This window comes from Silurus aristotelis (genome assembly GCF_946808225.1).
Source record: "Silurus aristotelis genome assembly, chromosome: 15".
NCBI classification, from domain to species: domain Eukaryota; kingdom Metazoa; phylum Chordata; class Actinopteri; order Siluriformes; family Siluridae; genus Silurus; species Silurus aristotelis.
The window spans coordinates 13679367-13692434 of record NC_139588.1 but is presented as its reverse complement, the minus strand read 5'-3'; the positions used below and the strand labels follow the sequence as shown (position 1 = coordinate 13692434).

At 40.4% G+C, this 13068-nt stretch overlaps 2 pseudogenes across 2 annotated transcripts; both read left to right on the top strand.

Moving 5' to 3' along the window:
* The first annotated feature begins 3810 nt into the window (after positions 1-3810).
* LOC310737695 (ankyrin repeat domain-containing protein 9 pseudogene) lies at positions 3811-4751 on the top strand (annotated as a pseudogene). Its single transcript has one exon. The product of its transcript is annotated as an ankyrin repeat domain-containing protein 9 pseudogene (transcript).
* Positions 4752-11978: 7227 nt separating this feature from the next.
* Positions 11979-12816, top strand: LOC310738454 (ankyrin repeat domain-containing protein 9-like; annotated as a pseudogene). Its single transcript has one exon. The product of its transcript is annotated as an ankyrin repeat domain-containing protein 9-like (transcript).
* Positions 12817-13068: the final 252 nt, after the last annotated feature.

Genomic DNA, 13068 nt, shown 5'->3' with positions numbered 1-13068 from the left:
CTGATAATTTGCTTCATTTACTGCTAGTTCAGCTGCTGCGTCCGCGCGTTTTACTATCATGGATAAAGTTATGGAGTAGTGATCGGACTGGCTGTGACTTGTCCAAGAAGCTGCGGATCCATAGACAGACTTTGCATAGTCGTGGCGGAGCAGTTCGTGAAGGCGGTGTCTTTCCTGCGGCTCATCAAACCCGCTTTTCTCATTTATAGCTCTGCTGTATGCAATGTTGATGATTTCTGTAGTCACAGCTTCACATGTATCAACTCTTCTTCTTATGTCGGTAGAGGGTGAGGTGAGATTTCGAATTTCATAATAAATGTTCATCATGTCTTCTTTACTTTTCTTAAGCTTGTCAATAAGAGGCCAGAGCTGACTCTCTGACATATAAGTCTTTAGCTGATCTCTTGCCTTCCTTGCGTGGAGCTTCCACTGTTCGTACATGGCAAACAGCCTTTTCTCTTGGCCTCTTCATATTGATGCGCGAGCAGGATGTAGGATGGCGTGTGCGTTCAGAGCGTCTTGGACCTTCAAGAGCATTATTATCCTTATTAAATTTGCCTTGGAGATCAGTTAGACATTGTTGTTTAACTTCATTTGTTTTCTTCAGACACGGTCGCTCTGATTGGTCTACCATTATGTGGGTTTCACCTTGTAAATCTTCATGCTGGTAACTAGCCATCTGCTCCTCCACCTCTATCTCATTTCCTGACTGTGACATTATCACTTATAAATTTTAACTCTAATGGCGGAAGAAGACCCCCTCAACAGATATGGAAAAGCCCTGAATATGAACTGTATAAACATAAAATATCAGAACATCAATTTAAGCAGCTGACACATATGCATTAACATATAGACACTAGAATTATTGTAAATGTCAGTGTAAATACTACAATGAACAAGTTATCAACAATAATAAATCCAAATGAGGGAAATGTGAATGTTAAATCTTCAATAAACACTGTTAAATAAGTGAATAAATGCAAAATCCAAAAAACAAAAATCTATGTCCTTAATTAGACAAAGTCCATGTGGATGCCTGTAGGCATGGGCGCAAATTTAATCACAGTTTATCTTGAGCCGGTGAGTATTGAATGTTCAGTCTGAGAAGCCGTTCATCCGTTGCCCGTCGTATTGTCGTACTATAGCAGATTAATACTGACGACCTTGCATCAATGTTCGTAAGTGTGGCTGTACTTGACCATTGCACCGAATCTGTGAGACTGCTGTCCGAAGTATAGGTCAGGCACGAGGAAGCAGCTTGATGAGTCCACGCTGATGCCTTGTGACGGTGATGTAGCAGAAGCTGTAACTGGCGCTTTGAAGACCCTCCGTGGCCCGTTGCAGGCAACAGTTATTGGAATCGATGCGGGTCAAGCTTTTACTGTAGCTAACCCCCAGCCAGACAATGGTGAAGCGTACTGATGTTTCAAAAAGCCTTTATTTTGTGTTCAGCCGTCAGCCTCTCCTTGGGAAACACAAAATCTACCTTTCCTTGATGAAAAACCTTGCTTAGTGAAACACCGTAAGAGCTACAGAACAATAAAATAACAAATAATACAATCAGCTCTTACAAACATAAACATGAATAGCCATTTATAAGAAACCATTTTGTGATGTCATACAATGATGTCACAGATGTGACAGTGATAACAACACATTAAACCACTTCTTCACAGTTAATAGATTAACCCACATATTAATGCATATACACATTAAACAATCAAACATAGTACCTTGTTCCTGTTTTAGCTAGGTGCTTAATTATCCCTCACTTTCCTTAAGAACCTTGTACGATTTCAGAGCTAAAGAGTTAAAGGACTATACCGTATGGGGGCAGAGTTAAAGGACTATACCATATGGGGGCAGAAGAGATCAAACAAAATGGAGCTCAAAAGGATTAACTTATTTACTATTTTCTTAGAGTTAGTTACAGACTAGACTAGACTTCTAGTTCTTCTAGACTAGAAGAACTGTGGCGGTGCAGCCATGTCACCATGGCAACGGGTAAACGAATTCGTCGCGACGGACGCTTCGTTTACCCGTTGCCATGGTGACATGGCTGCATCGCCACAGTTCTTCTAGTCTGTTTACATTAATCCATGACGCATTTGATGCTGACAACCTAAAGGTGTTGATCGTTCTCTGGATATAGCTAGTGTAGCCTGGACAAATGGACGACACCTGCAAAGAAAGCAAATTCCTCTCACTTTCGTTCTGCCAAGCTGTGAGGGACCACAAACCTGTGTGGATATTGAATTTTACATATATTGTGCATATAGATAGTACTAACCAATACTATATACTATCCTAACCAATTTGTGTTCTCTGTAAATCTTGGTTTCTGTGACTTTTAAATGTATTTGAGATTTATTGCCTATTATAGCTTACTAGCATGCATTATTCAAGTAACTCTTTACAATAAGCTTTATATACACCTGGACATTTTTTTGGGGGAGTTGTGATGATTTAACTGAAATGATGCATGCAGCCACAGCAGCAAAAGTAGTGTAAACAAACATCAGAAAGCAGAAAAACAAGCAAACAAAAAAATTGTTAACAGACAAATCTTGTGCTCAATCTGCCACTAATGCAAGTAGTTCTTCTGGTCAGTCAAGTAATGTAGTGCACAAAAATCCCCTTTATTCTTCTACATTAATCTCAACCCTATAATTTAGCATTTTGCCAAGATTTTTAACTTACACAAAAAGCCTATTATGTTGTAAGTTTACAAAAATCTATACAAATTTACAAACGTTTAACAATTCCACAATACCATTGCTGTTTTTTCAATTTAAGTGTAACCCTTCTTATATAAAGTAATGCGTCGCCCCGGCTGCATGCATCATACCCAAATTCAGTTAAATCATCACACCACAACACAAAAAGTCCAGATTCATTTAAAGCTCATTGTAGAGGGTTACTTGACAAATACAAGCTATTTTTATGGCATTTGTTTTTTTATCTTTATGAAATATTTATTTGTATTTTAATTAGTATTTATTTTTTATTTATATATGGACAAACCACTTGCAGAAACCTTCTGTACTGTACTGGTCAGTGCTGTACTGTCACCATATCTACTGTCTTCTTGTCTTATGTTCTACCTTTTTTGCACTAAATGTTGCACATGTGCATTTCATGTTGTTAGTTTTGAGTTTTGTGTAGTTCATTGTGTACTTCTGTGTTATTTTATGTTCATTTATATTGTTTGATGTAGCACATTGGTCCTTGGGGAACGTACTGTACTGTATATGATTAAAATGACAATGAAAACCTATTTGACTTGACTTTGCTCTAAAATTATAAACATGAGAACAAAATATCATGTTTAATAAAGGATAACGCTTTAGGGGATTTTGATGTGTACTCTAAATAATGAGTGAAAGTAGTATAAAGAGCAAACAATCAGAATAAACGTTAATAGGCAGATCCTGTGCTCAATCTGCCACTAGTACAAGTAGTTTTTCTAGTCAGTCAAGTAATGTAGTAAAGTAAAAAAAAAAAAAACCTTTATGCTTCTACATTCAGCTTAACCCTATCATATTCCACAATTACATTTTGGCATTTTGACAAGATTTTTTTTGACAGTTCTTCTAGACTAGAAGAACTGTGGCGGTGCAGCCATGTCACCATGGCAACGGGTAAACGAATTCGTCGCGACGGACGCTTCGTTTACCTGTTGCCATGGTGACATGGCTGCATCGCCACAGTTCTTCTAGTCTGTTTACATTAATCCATGACGCATTTGATGCTGACAACCTAAAGATGTTGATCGTTCTCTGGATATAGCTAGTGTAGCCTGGACAAATGGACGACACCTGCAAAGAAAGCGAATTCCTCTCACTTTCGTTCTGCCAAGCTGTGAGGGACCACAAACCTGTGTGGATATTGGAAGAAATGCGAAACCTGAATACTTTTCACTGGGAAGAAAACGTCCGGCAACAGACCTACAACCCATCCGAGGCGCTTTTGTATGCCATCATGCACGACCACCGAGATTACGCACAATACTTGCTGAATCAGTTTCAGGACGTTGCTCTTGCAAATCCAGGAGAACAATTCTGCTGTTATCCAACATCAGATTCACACCTGGAAATGGCTATCCGCCGTGGCAGGAATGACGTCATAGCGTTCATCCTTCAGGTGGTTCATAGAACACCTGCTTTGTGGTTATATATAAACCAGCGTGTTTGCAAACACGAGAGGGATGGCAAAACTCCACTCCATGTGGCATGTGAGCTTTTACAACCACATACCGTCATAATATTGTTGGGAAATGGGGCTTCACCGCTAGCTGAGGATCAGAATGGAATGACACCACTGGATCTTCTATTGAATAAACTTTGGACCGCCAAAGGAAATGCAAACTCCATTAAGTGTATTAGGGCTTTAAGAATGTGCATCGAGAACCTGCTCTTTTTCATGCCAAAGTTGCAGATTAAAATGAAGAGCACACTTAAAGATGATAAAGTGTTCTGGTCCAAAATTCTGGAAGAGGAGCAGTATAACCTTCTAGTGGGGAGAATTCCTGCAACACTTTTTCTTACAGCTATGCAGAAAGTCTTGTCTCAACTGCCTCAACATGAATTTTCAGAAAGTCTTGATAAACTGCACATTCCAGCTTTTCTGAAACCTCACACACACAATTAACACAGTAAAAAGAGGCCTATGTTCTTACCATGCTTTTTGTTGTCTTTTTTCCCATTTTAATTTAATTACATTTAGTTTTATTTGTGTGGCATAAATTGAATGCTCAAAAGTATTACTATAACTTAAAAAAACAAACATGTCTTCCAGTTTTCAAACGAAATAATGCTAAACCTTTTTTCAAAATATAAAAAGGACAGTATTTTTATAGGAATAATCAATGAACCAGTAATGTATGTATTTCATAATGGTTTAAAGGAGTATGCAAAATAATTTTAAACAAATTACATTTTAATTTTATTTGATCACAGTTTTACTTTTGAAAAAATGCTTGGGTTTTATTTATATAAATTTATATTTATATTTAGTAACGCAGTCTAAAGTCAATGGGAATGTAAAACCATTATAATGTTACGGTGCAGCATTTGATGCATTCAATAAACAGATGTCTTTCAGAGACTTCACTCCTACTATTCTGTTTTATAGACAGAGCTATAATTTATTTCATATTTAATTTGCAATTTAATTTTTTTGCATTACATTATTATGAAATGAATATAACTACTGGAAAAGTGTATTTATGTGTATATTATAAGTTATTTACCTCATTGTGGACAAAAGAAAAAGGGTTATGCATATAAAAAAAAATAATTCTTACCTCTTCTGAAATCATTTGTGTGCGTGCGTGCGCGCGTGCGTGTTTGTTTGCATGTCTATCTATATGTCTAAATAAGTATTACTAACCTGTGACAAGTTTCTTAACCCAAACACACACATTTACGCTCCATCTTTTAGCAGTTGGAGCGTATATAACGAATTCCACGGCTATGATGGATGGATTACGTACTGATCCAGGTGTATAAGGGAGAGGACTAACATTACTTTAGCCTACCCTTAACACCAGCATGTCACTTATGTATTGCCATTGCTGTGCTTCTGCTTCACCCTTTGATCTTTACTCTATTTTGAGGTTGACCTTTAAGCAATTTTTCTGCCTAGCTAATATACATTTGTTCCATGATTCACTTGCTGTTGCTATAGCTGACTTTACTGTTTCCAAATATACATTTATTATTTAAAAAAATCATATGCTCTGTAGCAATCGATACTGATATGTAAGAATACATGTGTGGTGGTTGCTTCTGACCTGAACAACTACTGGAGATACTGAATGTAGTCAGCAGATGGAGACATTTACCCTGTAAGACCCAAACATAATTAGAATATACCTTTTTTGTTTTCTCTCTCTCTCTCTCTCTCTCTCTCTCTCTCTCTCTCTCTCTCTCTCTCTCTCTCTCTCTCTCTCTCTCTCTCGCTCTAAATATTACCCTACTGCAGGTATATAATATTAATATACATTTTACATATATTGTGCATATAGATAGTACTAACCAATACTATATACTATCCTAACAAATTTGTGTTCTCTGTGAATCTTGGTTTCTGTGACTTTTAAATGTATTTGAGATTTATTGCCTATTATAGCTGACTAGCATGCATTATTTAAGTAACTCTTTACAATGAGCTTTATACACATGGACATTTTTTTTTGGGGGGGTGATGATTTAACTGAAATGATGCATGCAGCCACAGCAGCAAAAGTAATGTAAACAAACATCAGAAAGCAGAAAAACAAGCAAACAAAAAATTGTTAACAGACAAATCTTGTGCTCAATCTGCCACTGATGCAAGTAGTTCTTCTGGTCAGTCAAGTAATGTAGTGCACAAAAATCCCCTTTATTCTTCTACATTAATCTCAACCCTATTATTTAGCATTTTGCCAAGATTTTTAACTTACACAAAAAGCCTATTATGTTGTAGGTTTATAAAAATCTATACAAATTTACAAATGTTTATGAAATTCCACAATACCATTGCTGTTTTTTCAATTGGTCATCCATTTTAAGTGTAACCCTTATATAAAGTAATGCGTCGCCCCGACTGCATGCATCATACCCAAATTCAGTTAAATCATCACACCACAACACAAAAAGTCCAGATTCATTTGAAGCTCATTGTAGAGGGTTACTTGACTAATACAAGCTATTTTTATGGCATTTGGTTTTTATCTTTATAAAATATTTATTTGTATTTTAACTAGTATTAATTTTTTTAGTTATATATGGACAATCCACTTGCAGAAACCTTCTGTACTGTACTGGTCAGTGCTGTACTGTACTGTATATGATTAAAATGACAATGAAAACCTATTTGACTTGACTTGGATTTTACCTACGCGCTTGAACCATGCGGCCTTTCTACTCTGGGACACTCTTCCCACTACTGTCCAGGCTGATTACAAAGCAGTGAAGGACAGACTAAAAGAGTCATTTGAACAGAAACAGTTCATGAATCGGTTTAAAGCTAGTTTATCGGCATGACCTCGCGCTGCACGGGAAAGCTTGGAGATTTATACTGCGGAGGTTAGTATACTGGTGGACGAGGCTTTTCCTGATTATGGAGATGCTGCACAGAGTGAGGAGAAATTTCGTCGTTTTCTTGCTGGAATTGACCCGGTGCTGAGAGCAAAGTGCCATGAACAGGGAGCATCTGATTTGGAGGAGGCATTAATAATAGCAGGTCGGTGTGAGAATGCCAGGGAGGCTTTGAAAAATGATTGCTTTCCTATTAATGGGTCTTCCATTGTTAATTCTGGTTCAATTGCTACTGTTCAACCTCTTGCTGATAATGATGGGCTGTATAGAGAAGTGGAGAGGTCATCTGAGGACATGAGGCAGGTGAGGATGGAGTTGAAAAATGTGGTGAAGGAAAATCGAAAGTTGCGAAGTAGACTGGCCTTTGGCAGCATGGATGAGTGCAGTGAAGCTTACTCACAGTCAAGTCGAACATGCAGGTGCAACTGTGGCGGCCGTGGGTGCCAGTCACGAGGGTCTTATGACTCGCAAAGAGGTCGTTCACCTGATAGACGAGTGCTGCGGCACGGCGAGGAATCAAATACACAATATCATGTACGAAGGGACAAGTCTTCTTTCCAGTGAGGCCCAGTCCTAGTCCAAGTCCTCAGAGTTTCAGTGGGCACATGCATGATTCTAAGAAGCGTGGAGTGCGTTCCATATCTCCCAGTATGGAAGACCATCAGAGCCAGCCGGGAAACTAATTGTCGCTGATGTTGGGGCCCAAACACCAGCTGATCTGCCCACGGGCCTACAGACTAACTCTATAAATGGCAACCTTTCCAGATCTGAAGACATTTTCATTAATACCACTGATGCAGTGCCACTGATTTCATATGTGAGAGGGGTGATTGAAGGCATGGCAGTTTCAATGTTAGTGGACTCTGGTTCGAGTGTATCACTTATGAGTGCGAAATTTCGCATGTCTCTTCCAGTACTTCGCAACCGCCCATTGAAAAAGGACTATGTAGCAGCCCGTGCTGTAAATGGTCAGATTCTTGACACATTGGGCACCATTACAGTTAACTTTCGACTTGGGACTAAATCATGGCAGCATTTATTTCATGTGCTACGGGAAACCACTCAGTCTGTTTTGTTGGGCTGGGACATTCTCTTGAGGAACAATGCTGTACTGGACACCAGCTGTGCAATGTTAAGGCTTTGGGATATTTCTGTGCCACTCCTCACCAGCAATGACTTTATTCCACTGTGTTGTAATGTTTCTATAGCCAACACTATGACCTTGCCAGCCCTAAGTGAGTCGATTGTACCAGTTCTCGTGTGTGTGCCGGACATTGCTAAAGTGCCTTGCGACTATGTAGGATATTTGAAGCCAAACATTCCTGATTCTTTTGATCTGGTGGTTGCTCACACTGTCACCAGGGTTCAGAACGGACTAACCAAAGCAAGGATTTAAAATCCTACAGGACAAGACATTTCATTGCAACAAGGACTGCACCAGGGTGAGTTTTACAGGGTAAATGAATCTGAGCTTATGCCTCTTCATCAATGCTCATTGAACTCAGTTGCAGCAGCCACGTCACAGGTGGCACCTTCAGTGTCCTTGGATGACTCACCAGTCACTGCCTCGAAAAGAGCTGCACTTTCTGCATTGTTGTTAGAACACAATATGATCTTCAGCGCATCTGAAGGAAGTGTTGGGAAGTGTACTTTTGTGAAACATCGCATTAGAACAGGAGACCAAGCTCCCATTAAACAACGTGCATACCGTGCCTCACCTGAGAAAAGAGCTGAAATTGATAGACTAGTCACTGCCCTGCTGGCAGATGGTGTTATCTGAGAGAGAGCTGTAGTCCCTGGGCCTCACCTTTGGTGCTGTGGAAAAAGAAATGTGGTGCATGGAGGTTTTGTGTGGGCGCTTGAACAGTGTCACAGTTAAAAACTCTTATCCTCTGCCCCGTGTGGATGACACGCTGGGCGCATTGGCGAATTCAACTTGTTTCAGCACATTAGACATTTCCAATGGCTTTTGGCAAGTTGTAGTTGCTAAAGAGGACAGAGAGAAAACTGCCTTTACAACTGGCCGTGGACTTTTCCAATGGCGGGCTATGCCGATGGGTCTCTCTAACTCTCCAGCGACATTCCAACGCTTGATGGAGCTTGTTCTGAGAGGTCTTCCATGGCACATCTGCATGGTGTATCTTGATGATGTTTTAATTTACAGCAAAACATTCGAGGAACATCTGTCTAATTTAAAGGAATTGTTTACAAGAATTGGGTCAGCAGGTTTGAATTTAAATCCAAAAAAATGCCACTTGGCTAGAGACCACGTGGTCTTCCTGGGCCATGTTGTGTCCCAGAAGGGACTTCAGCCGGATCCACGTAATACGGAAAAGGTGAGAAACTGGCCAACACCCAAGTCTCCTTCTGAAGTCAGAGCTTTTGATAGACTCTGCTCCTACTACAGATGATTCGTAAAAGATTTTTCAAAATATGCAGCTCCGCTTAACCAGCTTGTGGGCAAAAATGCAACTTTTGACTGGACAAAAAATTGTGAACTGTCATTCAATTATCTGAAAGATGTGTTAACCTCTGCCCCAGTTGTGACACTGCCTGGTTCTAATATACCTTTCAGAGTCTACACTGATGCTTCAAAATATGCTGTCGGTGCAGTGCTGGCACAAGAGAAAAATGGGCTTGAACATGTGGTAGCATATGCCAGCCAGGCATTGAACCCTACACAGAGGCGCTGGTATACTTTTGATTGTGAGTTATGGGCGATTGTGTGGGCAGTAAGAGAATTTAAACACTACATCGGACTTTCATTATTTATTATCATTATCACCGACCATCGTCCTCTCTTGGCCCTTCGACGGATGGCCATTGATGATGATCCGACTGGTAGGAGGGGGAGATGGATCTTAGAGCTGGATCCACTGAATTGGACGATCAACTACAAAAGTGGGCATCACCACAAGAATGCGGATGCTCTGTCTAGACATCCTGATGTGCCTTACTGGGATAGCATGGGTCAAGGCATTGAAAGCATGCAGGAAGTTAACATGGTTGGCTCCGAGCCTCCACCGACCAACCCTCCTATGACTTCTGTGTCTACAGATCAGATGTCGGTACCGGACATTGTTTCACAAAGTAGGCTCTGTGCACATGATTTGTCATATGATGCGTCCTACCTGAGGGAATTGCAGCATTCTGACTCCGACATTGGAACTGTCCTACACTGGGTGCAGCTGGGGCAACGATCGCATAGACGGTGGGAGGCACGAATACCACGCGCCCATTCGAGAGAGTAGCTACTGACATTTTGGAGCTTCCTTTGACTTCAAAGGGCAATCGTTATGTACTTGTGGTGGAGGACTATTTCACTAAGTTTGTTAGTTTGTATGCTCTTCCTAATCAATCTGCACAGACCGTAGCTGGCTGTCTATTCAAGGACTATGTGTTGACTCATGGTATTCCAGAGACTTTACATTCTGACCAAGGGCATCAGTTCGAGGCAGATATTGTTCATAGACTTTGTCAAATGTTTGGGATTCGAAAAACGCAGACTACTCCCTATCATCCGGAGTCAGATGGGATGGTTGAACGTTTTAACAGGACTTTGACCCATTAATTAGCGAAAACGCTGTTGACGTATGGTGGGGAATGGGACAGTTTTGTGAAACATGTAACGTTTGCCTACAACACCTCGCCCCACTCAAGCACTAAATTCTCACCATATTTCCTTACTCATGGACGGGAAGCAAGGGTCCCTGTCGACGTTTTGGTACCTGTACGTGCATTTGATTCACAATCATCTTCGTCACATGCTGATTTCGTGTCTTCGTTTTTGTCTAGACTGCGCTCCGCCTTAAGTAGAGCGCGCATGCACAGTGAGGAAGCATGTGAACGCCAAAAACTCTACCATGCTAAAAGTGTTCGTTATCAGCCCTATGCAGTGGGTGCTATGGTGTGGCTCGATAATCCTGTTGAGAGTCGTATGAAGCTGGCACCGCATTGGAAGGGACCTTTCAAAGTTGTGGAGGTAATGGACTCTTGTGGCGAACAAGGACTGATCTATCAGATCATAAATCCCATGGACAGTGATGACAGAGGGAAGGTGGTGCATTATAACAGATTGCGCCCTTATACACTGCCTGTTTCTCCTTTGTCAACTAATCTCTCTTTTGATGGTACTGATTCTTCTCAGGGTTCTACTCCCTCTGAGTCATTGTTATCTGGTGTGGACGTGGGAGTTTCTCCACAGAATCAGCATTCGGATTATACTCAGGGACTGTGTACGCATGCAGATGTTGATTGCTTGATGCCAAGTTTGAGTAGGGCTGGTAGAGTGCAGAAACCTCCTGGTTATTTAGATGACTTTGTTCTGTATTAAATGTCATTTGATGTTGTGTTCATGAGGAAGAGAGGATGTTAAATGAGGTGTGTAAATGGTAGAATGGAAACTGCTATGGATGTTCTAGTATTGCTTTTCATTCTGCATTGCATATACGTGTTCTGGGTGTGTTAACCATATATGTATGTATGTGTATATGTGTGTGGGTTTTTTTTTTTTTTTTTTTTTTTTGGGGGGGGGGGGGGGGGTTGGGTGTGTGTAAACGTGGACGTTTAATTTGAAGGTGGGGACGCATGTAAAATACTTTTGGGGTGTAATTGTGTGTGATAGCTCAAGAGGGGGCTGTGTCCATTTTAAAGGTGTGTTATACATTTCTTATTTTTCCCTCGGGGCTTGCCGTAGCCAAGATAGATTATTATCACACCTGCCACAGTGATGCTGTTCTTGTGATGAAGCGCAATAAAAAGTCGGACTGGTTGTTTCACAGAATCCTGCGTCCATTTCTATTATTTTCTTAGTGAAAAGTATAAACGCTCGGTTACAATGACAACCTAAAGGTGTTGATCGTTCTCTGGATATAGCTAGTGTAGCCTGGACAAATGGACGACACGTGCAAGCGAATTCCTCTCACTTTTATTCTGCCAAGCTGTGAGGGACCACAAACCTGTGTGGATGTTGGAAGAAATGCGAAACCTGAAGACTTTTCATTGGGAAGAAAACGTCCGGCAACAGACCTACAACCCATCCGAGGCGTTTCTGTATGCCATCGTGCACGACCACCGAGATTACGCACAATAGTTGCTGAATCAGTTTCAGGATGTTGCCCTTGCAAATCCTGGAGAGCAATTTTGCTGTTATCCAACATCAGATTTACACCTGGAAATGGCTATCCGCTGTGGCAGGAATGACGTCATAGTGTTCATCCTTCAGGTGGTTCATAGAACTCCTTCTCTGCACTTATACATAAACCAGCGTGTGTGCAAACACGAGAGGGATGGCAAAACTCCACTTCATTTGGCATGTGAGCTTTTACAACCACATACCGTCATAATATTGTTGGAAAATGGGGCTTCACCGCTAGCTGAGGTTAAGAATGGCATGACACCACTGGATCTTCTATTGAATAAACTTTGGACCGCCAAAGGGAATGCAAACACCATTAAGTGTATTAGGGCTTTAAGAATGTGCATCGAGAACCTGCTCGTTTTCATGCCAAAGTTGCAGTTTAAAATGAAGAGCACACTTAAAGAGGATCAACTGTTCTGGTCCAAAATTCTGGGAGAGGAGCAGTATAAGCCTCTAGTGGGGAGAATTCCTGCAGCACTTCTTCTTACAGCTATGCAGAAAGTCTTGTCTCAACTGCCTCAACATGAATTTTCAGAAAGTCTTGATAAACTGCACATTCCAGCTTTTCTGAAACCTCACACACACCATTAACACAGTAAAAAGAGGCCAATGTTCTTACCATGCTTTTTGTTGTCTTTTTTCCCCATTTTAATTTAATTACATTCAGTTTTATTTGTGTGGCATAAATTGAATGCTCAAAAGTATTACTATAACTTAAAAAAACAAACATGTCTTCCAGTTTTCAAACGAAATAATGCTAAACCTTTTTTTTAAAATATAAAAAGGACAGTATTTTTATAGGAATAATCAATGAACCAGTAATGTATGTATTTCATAATGGTT